Source organism: Phycodurus eques, chromosome 2, assembly GCF_024500275.1.
Source record: "Phycodurus eques isolate BA_2022a chromosome 2, UOR_Pequ_1.1, whole genome shotgun sequence".
Taxonomy (NCBI): domain Eukaryota; kingdom Metazoa; phylum Chordata; class Actinopteri; order Syngnathiformes; family Syngnathidae; genus Phycodurus; species Phycodurus eques.
Genome location: NC_084526.1, coordinates 35,520,274 through 35,533,700, shown reverse-complemented (window position 1 = coordinate 35,533,700; position 13,427 = coordinate 35,520,274). Strand labels below are relative to the sequence as shown.

Below are 13,427 nucleotides of genomic sequence, written 5' to 3'. Positions count from 1 at the left end.
TGATGTTGCCTAAACTAATGGCAGCCTAGTGTATTTATACTTCCACATTAGTCAGGCTTGAACTATGGCCAGCAAGGCCGGGGGCTGGGAAACAAAGAGCAGCAATCAAACCACACGAGTGTGTACACACATCCACATATACAGAAAAAACATGATGTACAGGGTCTCTTTGTTCAAGCCTGCCTTGGCCTGGCTCTTGATACACAGTCCAGTACAGATGGTAAAAACTCACTCAGACAGTTCGAAGGCTAATCTACTCATTTTGGGCACACTACTGAAGTGAATGGAACATCAGTGACAAAAAGGACAGTAATAATTTTGCTACAGAAAGTCATCAAAGTCTTGGCATATGTGACTATTGTGAAACCCACACAAAATAGTGTCCATCCATCTTAAAAACCTTTAAAAAAAAAATAATAATAATCTAATCGAGCTAACTCATCCTAAGAGCATCAAACGTGTCAGCCAAAACCAGCCACAAATAAGTCAAACTCGACTTGAAAGCACTACAAACACATTGATTTTTATCACAATCACCTGAAGCCAAATACACCCACAACTTATGTATTCCTTTCATATCAAAGCAACCCTTAATAAACAAATTAGAAGATACTTTAGAAATTAAGTAAGAGGAACAATTGCTCCCAGTACTTCTGTGTGGCCAATGACCTATTATCCAAGTAGACCATTACTCACCTTTCCAGCATCCTCTTAGCGGAACCACATGAATGATTCAAAACATCAGGAAAAACAGAATACAGATCAGTAAAGATCATCACCCACATCTCTGCCATTCAAGCAAATTGTTCAATAAGTCCAAAGTTATTTGCATATTTGAATATTGGCTAGCATCAGAGACTCAGTCTTCTAGAGAAGGACAAGAGTGAGGTACAGCCCTTCCAATGCTTTAGATCAATGTTCCTGTACTCCTTGCTAGCCTGAGGCAGGATGTAAGCAAGAACAGCCACAGCACCCACAGGAAAACACTCAGTTTCCTGTTTGCAGGAAATCGCTTCAGCTTCCACTAAAGACTTGAAAATTCCTCCTCATATAGCTCAGCTAATCTCATGGCCTCATCACTTTTAGGAAGTCCACAACAGTCTTTCCCATCAGGATCATTAGCACACAAAAATATGTAATTTGGCTGGTTGCAGTGTAGTGGACACATGGTTGTGATTTGTTAAATTATTATTTTTTTTAACTTAAAATACAAAACGGACAAAGTCCAGCATTTTTCAAATTTATATTAAGACTAGCAACTCCAACAAGACCTGCCACCCTGTACCAGCATCCTACTTGACACTAAGGCAGTAGTACCCATGGTAAATTAATTTTCAGTCTTCCTGAACCCACAGGAACATTTAAGTAGGAGTATCAAACTCATCTAAATACAGGGGCCACATTCACCCCAATTTGATCTCAAGTGGGCCGGATCAGCATATTCATGGCCTAATAAACTGTTAATAACGACAATTCTCTATTGTTCCCATTTTTTTGGTGCAAATAATTAAAAGTACAGTATTTTCACGACTATAAGGCGCACTTAAGTCTTAAATTTTCTCCAAAATGGACGGGGCGCCTTATAATGCGGGCGCGCCTTACGTGTGCACCGAGTTAAAAAAAATCTATAAATGCTGTTGTGTGATTAGCACTCCGCTTGACTGACTGGGACTATTTCCTGCCAACACGCTGCTTATATAGTGCGCGTGACAGAAGACGCTAAAGACACGCCCCCAGTAGGTATATAGTTCCGGTATGTGCATCGGTTAGGCTAAGGACCCCCGAAAATGACTGCGGTCAAGCCAGCCTCCACTCGTAAAGTAGCAGTCAAGCCAGCCTCCCCTAATTTTGTTCATACTCGGCATTACGGTAATAACTCGCCAACTCGCGGCCAAAGCCACCTTCAAAATAAAAGCCTCCCAATAATACGGACATATTTTGTTTTACAGATTTTTTCAGTCAGTGATAATGACAGTAAAATATGCAGTTTTCAGAGACTTTTATTTTGAAATACAATGTCAGATCTTCATCAAACCTCTTTTAGTGGAGTCCTTGGTGGTCTGTCACACAGATCTGGACTTGTCTTGCGATACCAATGGGATTATGTTGGGGTGGCTTTGGCTCAGTAGGCAGAACAGGTTCGAATCCCTGCTACGACTGTCCGCATGTCGAAGTGTCCTTGGGCAAGACACTGAACCCTAATTTGCTCCCAGTGGGCCTGGCAGGGCCTTGCATGGCAGCAGTCGCCCATTGGTTTATGAAGGCGTGTGTGAATGTGAGGCTTTGTAAAGCGCTTTGGGCACTGTGATGATGTAGATAAAGCGCTATACAAGTATTTATTTATCCTAAGATATAAAAAAAACGACATTTTTTAATGCATCTCAAGATTCAAATTAACTTTGCTGGTTGCATTCCTTAACCGAAGAGCACTGACGTCCGTATTATTGGGAAGCTTTTATTTTGAAGGTGACTTTCGCCTCGAGTTGGTGTCCTATTACCGTAATGCCGAGTATGAACAAAATTAGGGGCGGCTGGCTTGACTGCTACTATACGAGTGGAGGCTGGCTTGAAAATGGCACCTACGAAGAGACACGCTTACGAAGCACAGTTTAAACTGCAAGCTATCAGTTACGCGGAGGAACATGATAATCGAGCAGCCGCGAGAGAATTCAAGATCAACGAATCAATGGTTGGCAATTGGAGAAAGCAGGAAAACGAGCTTCGCCAAGTCAAGAAGACGTAGCCGAGTTTCCGCGGAAACAAGGCGAGGTGGCCGAGTTTGAAGACCAACTCGAGCAATGAAGTAATGAGCAAAGAACAGCCGGGAGAAGTGTCTCAACAGTCACCATTCGACTGAGTGCAATAACTCGGAGCTTGATGAAGGAACTCCAACCACTGGACATCGGTGTAAACAGGGCGTTCAAAGTTAAGTTGGGAGCGGCGTGGGAGCCATGGATGACAGATGGCGAAAACAGCTTTACTAAGACTAGAAGGCAGCGCCGGGCGAGTTCCGCCACAATTTGTGAATGGATTGTGGATGCTTGGGCTAACGTGTATGCTTGCACTGTTGTTCAAGCTTTCGTAAAAGTCGGCATCATTTCTGAGGAGCCGCACGGCAACGAGACTGACTCAGACAATGACGAGAGGGAACCTGGCATGTTTGATGGAGAACTTGCCCAGCTGTTCATTTCAGAACATGAGGACTTTGATGGATTTGTGGATGAGGATTGATCAAAAAAATTACATGAGTACATTGTTAAATACTTCAATAAAGTACAACCGAACTCAGTTTGCATGCATGCATGCTAGCGTATGTTTTACCATGCCTGCGCCCAATAATGCGGTGCGCCTTATGTACGTGTTAAATACAGAAATAGACCGCGTAACTGAGACTGCGCCTTTTAATACGGTATGCCTTATGGTCGTGAAAATACGGTACATGAAGAAAATACATTTACTGATTATTATCTTGTTGCAAATGTTTCAAATCATATCAGTAATCAGAGATTTTTTTAAGAAAAATTAGTGCAATTTCAACAATATTATGAATCAGTGTTTTACACATGCAATTTACCGATCACAGTGGATCTACAATACATCGGGGGTGTCCAACTCATTTTAGTTCGCGGACCACATTCACCCCAATAGACTCTATGCACGCACCACCTCTGCATTTGGGGTATGGTTCCATGGTAACTTTCGGTCACCAGTCAAATGCATAGCGATCAGAATAACAGCATCAAACTCCTCAAAGTATACCCGCGGGCTGCTGGAATTATGTAAAGTTACTGTGAATGACGTATTACCTTTATAATTGCTACAGTTTTCCAAGTATCACCGAAGTAAACAAAGGATCCATGTCTGATGTAATGAGCCATTCCCAGTTTCACAGTAGTATATACATACGCTATATATACACGCGCAGGTCCGAGTGTACTTACTCTTGCACGGCTTAATCTTTGAGACACTCAACTCAACTTTGTTTACAAAGAGCACTTTAAAAAAACACACAGCTGTAATAAAGTGCTGTACAGTGACCGAACGCGAAGAAAGCCTTTATTGTCATTGTATGACTCAGATACAAACACATTGGGTTATGAAAGCATTTAAAACAACCAATAATAAAACAATAATGACAAGCATATACTTTTGTCTGATCAATGTTTCTCATGGCTGGAGAATTTCTCAAACACCCATGACCGGAGCTCCGTGACAGGAACAACTGGCTGTTGCTCGTTCGGCCGGAGACAAGTAGCGGTGAGCGAGGAGAAAGTGGGAAAGGAGCTTTGGCCGTAGCTCACGCTTGTTGCTTTAATGGTAAAATTGTGTCGACGAATGTTAACTTCCCATCTCCTTTGTAGAACTGGGTCACTGTTAAATGTGCTAAAATAAAAAGCCTAGTTGGATTTCTGAAAATAATGGGCAGCATACTGCAGTGTTGGCTAATACAGCTATCCTTTTGTCTTTCAAAAGTAAAACCTTCCGATGAAATTTCCACCTCAAGGTACTACCACCGAACTATTGAATAATACCCCTTACACAACCCCACATTATCACACATTTAACGAATGGGGTTATCTTTTCCATCAGACAGTGTTGCAGTAGCATTAAACTAACGGACACCAGAAACTCATACATCACCTAATGCTTGCACTGAATGCTTAATGCGTTGCCATGGATATGGTCCATTGGATCTCAAGTGGGCCGGTGTTCTGTCATGTGTCAAAGTCATGCAGCTTTGTCAAACTGCACTTCCAACCCTTCTGCACATGCGCTTGTCGACCGGTGACATCAGTGTCGTGAGATGTAAATCTCTTGAATATATTTTGTTGGCAATCACTGAAGTTCGGAAGAGTGGCATAAATCTTGAGAGCAACTTTTTTTTTATATTAATTAATGACAGTATTCAACAGATTGCTCGTTTCAACAAGCAAGGTAAACTGTTCAATACATCTGTGATTGTACTTGTAGCTTTAACAAGAAATGCACCCTAAATAAGGTTGGTTGGTAGGCCAATATTAAAATCATTATCCTTACTCGATTGGAATAGTATAGTGTAGTATATTGGACAGTATTCCTGTTGTGCTGAGTTGCCATCCAGCGGAACTAACGGAAGCTCAGAATAGTGCGGTTTGACAAGTTGAAAAGTTTAGTTTGCTTTTATGAATACATTTATTTGTGGCGTGCCGCCACAATTACATGTTAGCCGCCACAAATAGATTTTGGCTTCAATGTGCTCCTTTTGTGTTTGCTTATGATCCATACCACCAATTTCCTTTCTGATACGATATTGAAAATACAGTGCCTCAAATGACTGATGACAGTATCAAAATATCTATATTTAATTTCAGGAATCAATCTTCTGGTATCAGCGGCATCGACATTTGAGACATTATCGATCCTTCCCCACGCCAGTGACGCTGCTCCAGTCGGCATAATGGCGCCTCGTCACATCACAATCTGTGCCATTTTTGTTTGTATTTGTGTTTATTTTCGCTTGGAAACACCACTCCATGTTGACAAAAGCCTACATACCGTCATCAGGACCTTTTGAGTTTAGGATTACGCTGCAAAAAGACTATTACAGAAGCAAACTAAAGCTGCAGCACCGAGGACGCCGCATTCCCGACCCCACATGTAACCTCACTCTGTTGACTTTTTCTTTATCCACAATTATACAGTTTTAAAGTTATGTAAATGTTCTTTATGAAACAAATAAGGATATATATGATACTATTAAGTCTCATGTCCACCATTAATATAAGACAGTGTCAGCGCAGCGTCCCACTTCAGTTCATACTGCCACGGGACTCATACTGTAAACCCACAAGTTCTTCATTAAAATAATTTTGAAAAAGTTACAACAAAAGTATTTAGTTGTAATTTTATGAACAGTACTGCATGTTTTGAAAAAACTACATTGTTACCAAAACTCAAGTTCTGCTCGTTTGTTAACAAACGTTTTATATTCAAATCATGCTCACTGTTTTTTTCCATGGATCCAAACCCCACAAATATACTGATACAGGTATTAAGTTCAAGTTATGCTGCAGACACATTAATTTAAGTGCAATTTTTTTTAGAAGGAAAAAATAAATAAATAAAATAAGAATACATGTAAACAAAAGCATGCGTTTTGTTATGCTTTGCTTTTATCTGAACAAATGTACATGCATATATTTCCATTATGTCTTTTAAAAGTATGTACAGTACTGCATGTTTTGAAAAAACTACGTTGTTACCAAAACTCAAGTTCTACTCGTTTGTTAACAAACGTTTTATAGTCGAATCACTTTGTTTTTTTTTTACATGAATCCAAACCCCACAAATATGCTGATACAGGTATTAAGTTCAAGTAATGCTGCCGATACATTAAGTGCAAAATTTTTGAAAAGTAAAACAAACAAAAAAAATGAATACATAGAACACATGCAAACAAACTTTTTGTTATGCTTTGCTTTTATCTGAACAAATGAACATGCATATATTTTCATTGTCTTTTAAAATTCACTCCTATTTACGTGGTGTCCCTGAATGCATCTCGCCCACACACACAGCTCCTCTCACTCACTCCTGTTTAGAATTCTCTTGTCGAGAAGCAGTGCCTGATGTGTACCATTCCTTGCTCAAAAGAGCTCTCAGAATACCTACAATTAAGAAGTGTTAACTTGTATAAAGCTAGAAAAGGTTACAAAAGTGTCTGAAATTCATCAGGCCACAGTTTGACAAATTGCATATAAATGGAGAAAGTTCAGCACTATTGCTTCTTTTCCAAGGAATGGCCGTTCTGCAAAGATGAGTCCAAGAGCACAGAACAAAATGCTCAATCAGGTAAAGAAAATATAAAATAAAAAAATAGCAGAAGAATTTGAGGCCATCTGTCCAACAGTTGAAGCTCAAAACAGGATGGGTGTTGCAACAGGACAATGATCCAAAAAAAAAAGCAAACCAACAACAGAATGGCTTCAGAAAAAGACAATGTGATCGAGTGACCCAGTCAAAGTCCTGACCTCAACCCGATTGAGATGCTGTGGCATGACCCCAAGAGACATTCACACCAGACATCCCAGGAATCTTGCTAAACTGCAACAGTTTTGTAAAGAGGAATGGTCCACAATTCATCCTGATTGTTGTGCAAGTCTGATCTGATGTTATTGCTGCCAAAGAGATTTAACCAATTATTAAATCCAACTGTTCAATTACTTATTGCTCCCTGTCCTGGGAATGTTTACGTTATGCTGTATAAAAATATAAAATCATATAATTGTTTGTAGGGTATTATTTAAGATGACTGTTTATTTTTGTGATTTAGAATCAGATCAGACTTTATTTTAGGACCATTTTTTTGCAGATATTTTTTTCCTCCTCCCAATGTATATGACTCGCTGTTATTGGGTGTCATAGTATATGCGAGTCCAAGTACGTGTACAGACACAGTATCAGCACAGATACCGATACCAGTGTATCCCTATTTGTAACACCAATGAGGCACATGACACTGGGAAGGGAAAGAGGATTTCGGACATTTTCACTTGGGGGTGTACTCACTTTTGTTGCCAGCGGTTCAGACATTAATGGCTGTGTGTTGTTATTTTGAGGCGAAAGCACATTTAAATTGTTGTACAAGCTGGACACTGATCACTTTAAATTGTAGCTGTCATTTGAGAGGCCAGGACAGCACGCAAGACGATGAAATAAGTTATGAGTGTGACGTACTTCCTCTCTGATTAGTATAACATTGTTCGATGTACGTTTAATATTTAACAAAGACACAATATTATAGAAAGCTCTGATGGACAGAGGCCATTTTTAGAACAGGTTTTGTGACTGTGATGGGGGAGAGAGGACAGCCAGAACTGTGCATACACATGGGTGGGTAGATGAGGGCAAATAGCCAATGGGCAGATGATGATGATGATGATGACGAACCTAAGTACTGTTGCTGAATCGTGCTGGCATGCTTTAATTAATTAGTCTCAAACAGCAGCTAGACTCTGTCATATATCTCTATGATAAGCAGTACACAGACCCCCTTTAGCAGAACAAACAAATAAATACACTTACACACCTCTGACTGACAACTATCTGTCAAAGAGTTACTGCTGGACTGGTGAAGCTGCGAATAAAATACAAAACCTATAATCCAGGCTTTTGGATTAAAACGTTAATCTGAGCCATGCTTCCCTCTGAAGACTATTGCTGCTGCTGTCTCATGAAAGCAGACGAAAGGAAATAAATAGAAGGTTGGATGGACTGAGGGCTTTCTGAATACAAAACGGGAGACAACTGTCATATCAGTAGATGTAATTCTGCCAGTGCACTGCCACATTCATGAAGACATGCCTCAGTCTCAGCTGCATGCCAACCATTTGAGGAAGAATGTTTATCTCACCCTCAACTACAGCTGGCCGAAAAGGTCCTAAAATATTTTTTTCTCTCAAAAATTCAATATTCCAATTTCAATCATTTTCCCCCTTCATGTATGTACAGCGGGTGCAGTAAGTATTTAACCGTGGCCCAATGGTTAAGGTCATCGCCTGCCACTGTGGGGGACCTAGGTTCAAGACCCCGACCGGACCATCTGCCAACATCCCCCGGACTCACGGCTGTGGTGTTCTTGAGCAAGCTACTGATACCCCAAAATGCTCCCCGGGTGCTTCAGCTGCCCCTTGCTCCAGTGTGTTCCACTAACATGTGTATATGGTCACTGTGATGGGTTAAATGCAGAGAACAAATTTCGTGTACATGCATGCATGTTCATGACAATAAAAGGTGATTCTTCTTCTTAGCACGTCACCATTACAGTGGCTGAAATAAATACTTGCTACAGGCGCATGTTTAAGCTTCTGAACGTTCCAGTGAGCACGATTGGGGGCATAATATGTGAGTGGAAAGCCAATTATACCACAATAAATTTGCCTCGATCAGGTGCTACTCACAAGATTTCTGACAGAGGAGTGCAAAGAATAATCAGAAGAGTTGTCAAAGAGCCAAGGACCACCTGTGGAGAGCTTCAAAAAGACCTGGAATTAGCAGGGACTGTTGTCACAAGGAAAACAGTGAGTAATGCACTCCGTCGCCATGGCCTGTATGGACGCTCACCACGTAAGACCCTATTACTGAAAAAAAAGCATGTCGTTTAAAGTTTGCTGAACAAAATTTGAACCAGCCAGTTAAATACTGGGATAATATAGTCTGGTCTGATGAGAGCAAAATCTAACTCTTTGGATGTCATAATGCACATGACGTCTGGAGGAGAAATGGCACTGCACATCACCCTAAAAACACCATACCAACGGTGAAGTTCGGAGCTGGGAACATGATGGTGTTTGGCTGCTTTTCAGCAAATGGTACTGGTAAACATCACATTATTGAAGGAAGGATGAATGGACAAATGTACTGAAGACATTCTTGACCAAAATCTTCCGCCATCTATGAGGATGATGAAACTGAAAGGAGGGTGGACATTTCAGCAGGATAAGGATCCAAAACATACTGCCAAGGAAACTCTCAATTGGTTTCAAAGAAAAAAATAAAGCTGCTCGGACAGCCCAGTCAATCACCTGACTTGAATCCAATCGAAAATTGATGTAAAGAACTGAAATTCAAGGTCCATAAAAGAAGCCCACGGAACCCTCAATATTTGAAGACTGCTTTTATGGACGAATGGGCCAAAATCAGACCAGAGCAATGAATGCGACTAGTATCGCTATACAGGAGACGTTTTGAAGCTGTCATTGAAAGCAAAGGCTTTTGTACAAAGTATTAAATAATACCAGTCGGCGTGTTCAATACGTTTTCCCTGTGTCATTTCAAATTATTACACGCAACTTAATTTCTGATCTTATTTGTATGTATGGATTACTTGGGTTGCTCCCAACATCTGGTGAAATTTTCATGTCAATAACACCTTTGGAAATATATTTAGTGAGCAAAATGGTGATGTGTTAAATAATCTCAGCCGCTGTATACGAACTATTTGACTTTTTAAAAAATAGTCACTATAGGGGTCAAAAGTTGGCGTCACTCACTCTGATTTTGTAAACCAGCTCTTCTCTTTTCGCAGCCATGTCGTTTGTGTAAACTGTGCACCTCAGTAGGGATGCTATAACTACAGAAGCTGCTCCAAAAAAAATTATATCTCGCCCTAACAAATGTACTCATATTAGTCAATTAAACTGATTAATCGCCCAACTCTACTCTCAACCAAGCCCATCACGCTGTCCAGCTGCCTTGTGTCAACCATCGAGACCTTCAAGATCCTGGGAATTACAGCCTCTTAGGGCCTGAAGTGGGCGATCAACGTCAACTCCGTCCTCAAAAAGGCCCAGGAGAGGATGTACTTCCTGCGGCTTCTGAGAAAGCACGGCCTGCCACAGGTGCTGCTGAGCCAGTTCTACACAGCGGTCATCGAATCAGTCCTGTGTTCTTCAATCACAGTCTGGTTTGGTGCTACTACAAAAAAGGACAAACGCCGACTGCAACGGACAATAAAAACTGTCCCAGATTATCGCACTACTCGCTTGAAGTCTCGGCGCCCTTTGCACAATGGTCATTGCACCGGACTATTGCAATATTAGTAATTCGAACTGCTCTAAGTGCTAGAGGACTCTGCATCTTTTTGCACAATTATCCAAAAAAAAATGAATAAATAAAAAAATGTATCGGCATTACCAGATAACTAGCAACCCTTTATTGCTCAGTGACTGTTTTGTTTTTGGTTTTTTTGTCAATGTCTATGTCTCAAAAGTGTTCTCTGTCAATTGACTGTCTGTTGTCGTACTAGAGTGGCTCCAATTACCGGAGACATATTCCTTGTGTGTTTTTTGGACATACTTGGAAAATAAAGATGATTCTGATAAACCAATGTAAAATGGATATACAAAACAGTATTACAGATTGGATGCAAACAAATACTGTAATTTCTCGTGTATAATGTGCACCCATATGTAATACGCACCCCCAGTTGACCTCAAAATTCTGGAAATCCCTTCTACCCATGTATAATGCATTTTTACAATGCATGATTTTGCTTCCACCCATATTATCAAAACATGACGTATCTGTATTTTGTTAGTTTTTTTTTCTTCAAATAATTATTCTCATTTAGCACTTTATTTGAACACTTAATCCTTTTTTTCATTGGGATAGGCTCTTATTTTGAAATTAACAGCCCTACTTTTATTGAGTAAATTAGAAAACACACAGTTGCGCTCATATTTTTGATTACAATTTGTAGAATGGGTACAACTTTTTTAAAGAAAACATTGTGTCCTCTCTCCGCTGCTCTTCTCTCTCTACACAAACGACTGCACCTCAGAGCAATCCGACTGTCAAACTCCTGAAGTTTGGAAATGACACCACTGTCATCGGCCTCATCAAGGACGGTGCACGAGTCTGCATATCGACAGGAAGCGGAGCGGCTGGAGCTGTGGTGCGGCCGACACAACCTGAAGCTGAACACGCTCAAGACTGTAGAGATGATCGTGGACTTCAGGAGGCAGCCTTCACCACAGCTGCCCCTCACGTTGTACAATTCCATTACAAGATGCTGCCAATTTTTTGACTTGAGTTTGTTGTCACATTTCTGTGGGGCCAATTATATATTACTCATGCACTCACTGTAGTTGTCTCGCCACGCTGCACTATTTGCATATCTGTTGTTGACCAATACTGGCCAATAATGCCAGAGTAGCATCGGTTCCATTTGCACACTGATTGAGTAGTATCTGCAACATTTGCACAATCAACATTGTTCCAGATTATCGCACTACTCGTCACTTTAAACCACATCCCACTGGGGATTCCTCGTTCTGCTGGGGGACTTCAATGCTCACATGGGCAATGACAGTGAGACCTTGAAGGGCGTGATTGAGAGGAACAGCCCCCCCGATCAGAACCCGAGCGGTGTTCTGTTATTGGACTTTTGTGCTCACCACGGATTGTCCATAACGAACACCATGTTCAAACATAAGGGTGTCCGCACATGCACTTGGGACCAGGACACCCTCGGTCGCAGTTCGATGATCGACTTTGTGGATGTGTCATCGGACTTCCAGCTCCATTTCTTGGACACTCGGGTAAAGAGAGGGGCAGAGCTATCAATCGATCACGTCTTGCAGCATTCCCTGTCAGAAGGAGTTTAGACTCCCACTGCCGGCAGAACTTCACCCACGTCCCGGGGGACATTGAGTCCGAGTCTACGTGTTCCGCACCTCCATTACTGAAGTGGCCGACCAGAGCTGTGGCCATAAGGTGGTCGGTGCCTGTCGTGGCGGCAATCCCCGAACCCATTGGTGGACACCAGCGGTGAGGGATGCTGTCAAGCTGAAGGAGGAGTGCTAACGGGCCTATTTGGCCTGTGGTACTCCTGAGGCAGCTGATGGATACCGGCTGGCCAAGTGGAATGCAGCTTTGGTGGTTACTGAGACAAAAACTCGGGCATGGGAGAAGTTCGGTGAGGCCATGGAGAAGGACTTCCTGACGACTTCTCGGAAATTCTGGTCCACCAACAGGCGTCTCAGGAGGGAGAAGCAGTGCACCATCAACACTGTGTATAGTGAGGGTGGGGCACTGCTGACCTCAACTCGGTACGTTGTGACGGTGGGGAGAATACTTCGAAGACCTTAATTCCACCGACAAGCCTTCCCATGAGCAAGGAATGTCTGGGGTCTCTTCTATTTCTGGGGTTGAGGTCACCAACATGGTTAAAAGGCTCCTCGGTGGCTAGGCCCCAGGGGTGGATGAGATTCGCTCGGCGTTCCTGAAGGCTATGGATGTCGTGTGGCTGTCCTGGTTGACATGCCTCTGCAACATCGTGTGGACATCGGGGACAGTGCCTCTGGATTGGCAGACTGGGGTGGTGGTCCCCCTTTTTAAGAAGGGGGATGGGAGGGTATGTTCCAACTATAGGGGGAATCACACTCCTCAGCCTCCCTGGTAAGGTCTATTCAGGGGTGCTGGAGAGGAGGGTCCTGTCGGGAAGTTGTACCTCAGATTCAGGAGGAGCAGTGTGGTTTTCGTCCTGGCCATAGAACAGTGGACAAGCTCTACGCCCTCGGCAGGGTCCTCGAGGGTGCATGGGCATTCGCCCCAACCAGTCTCCATGTGTTTTGGGGACTTGGAGAAGGCGTTCGACCATGTCCCTCAGGGAGTCCTGTGAGGGGTGCTTCGGGAGAATGGGGTACCGAACCCCCTGATACGGGCTGTTCAGTCCCTGTTCGACCAGTGTCAATAGTTTGGTCCGCATTGCTGGCAGTAAGTCGGATTTGTTTTTTTGCGAGGGTTGGACTCTGCCAAGACTGCCAGTCGTCACCGATTCTGTTCATAATTTTTATGGACAGAATTTCCAAGCGCAACAGAGGCGTAGAGGGGGTCCGGTTTGGTGGCCTCAGGATTGCATCTCTGGTTTTTGCAGATGATGTGGT

At 42.4% G+C, this 13,427-nt stretch overlaps 1 protein-coding gene across 14 annotated transcripts in view; it reads right to left on the bottom strand.

Annotated features, from left to right (window-relative positions):
* tjp1a (tight junction protein 1a) overlaps window positions 1–13,427 on the bottom strand; it is a 193,187-nt gene that overhangs the window by 76,331 nt on the left and 103,429 nt on the right. The window contains exon 1 of one of the 14 annotated variants that reach the window (XM_061670492.1): window positions 697–937. The exons of the other annotated variants lie outside the window; for them this stretch is intronic. The gene's annotated coding sequence lies outside the window, so the exon portion shown is untranslated. Of the gene's footprint in view, window positions 1–696; window positions 938–13,427 lie in introns of those variants that run through there. 14 annotated transcript variants of the gene reach the window in all.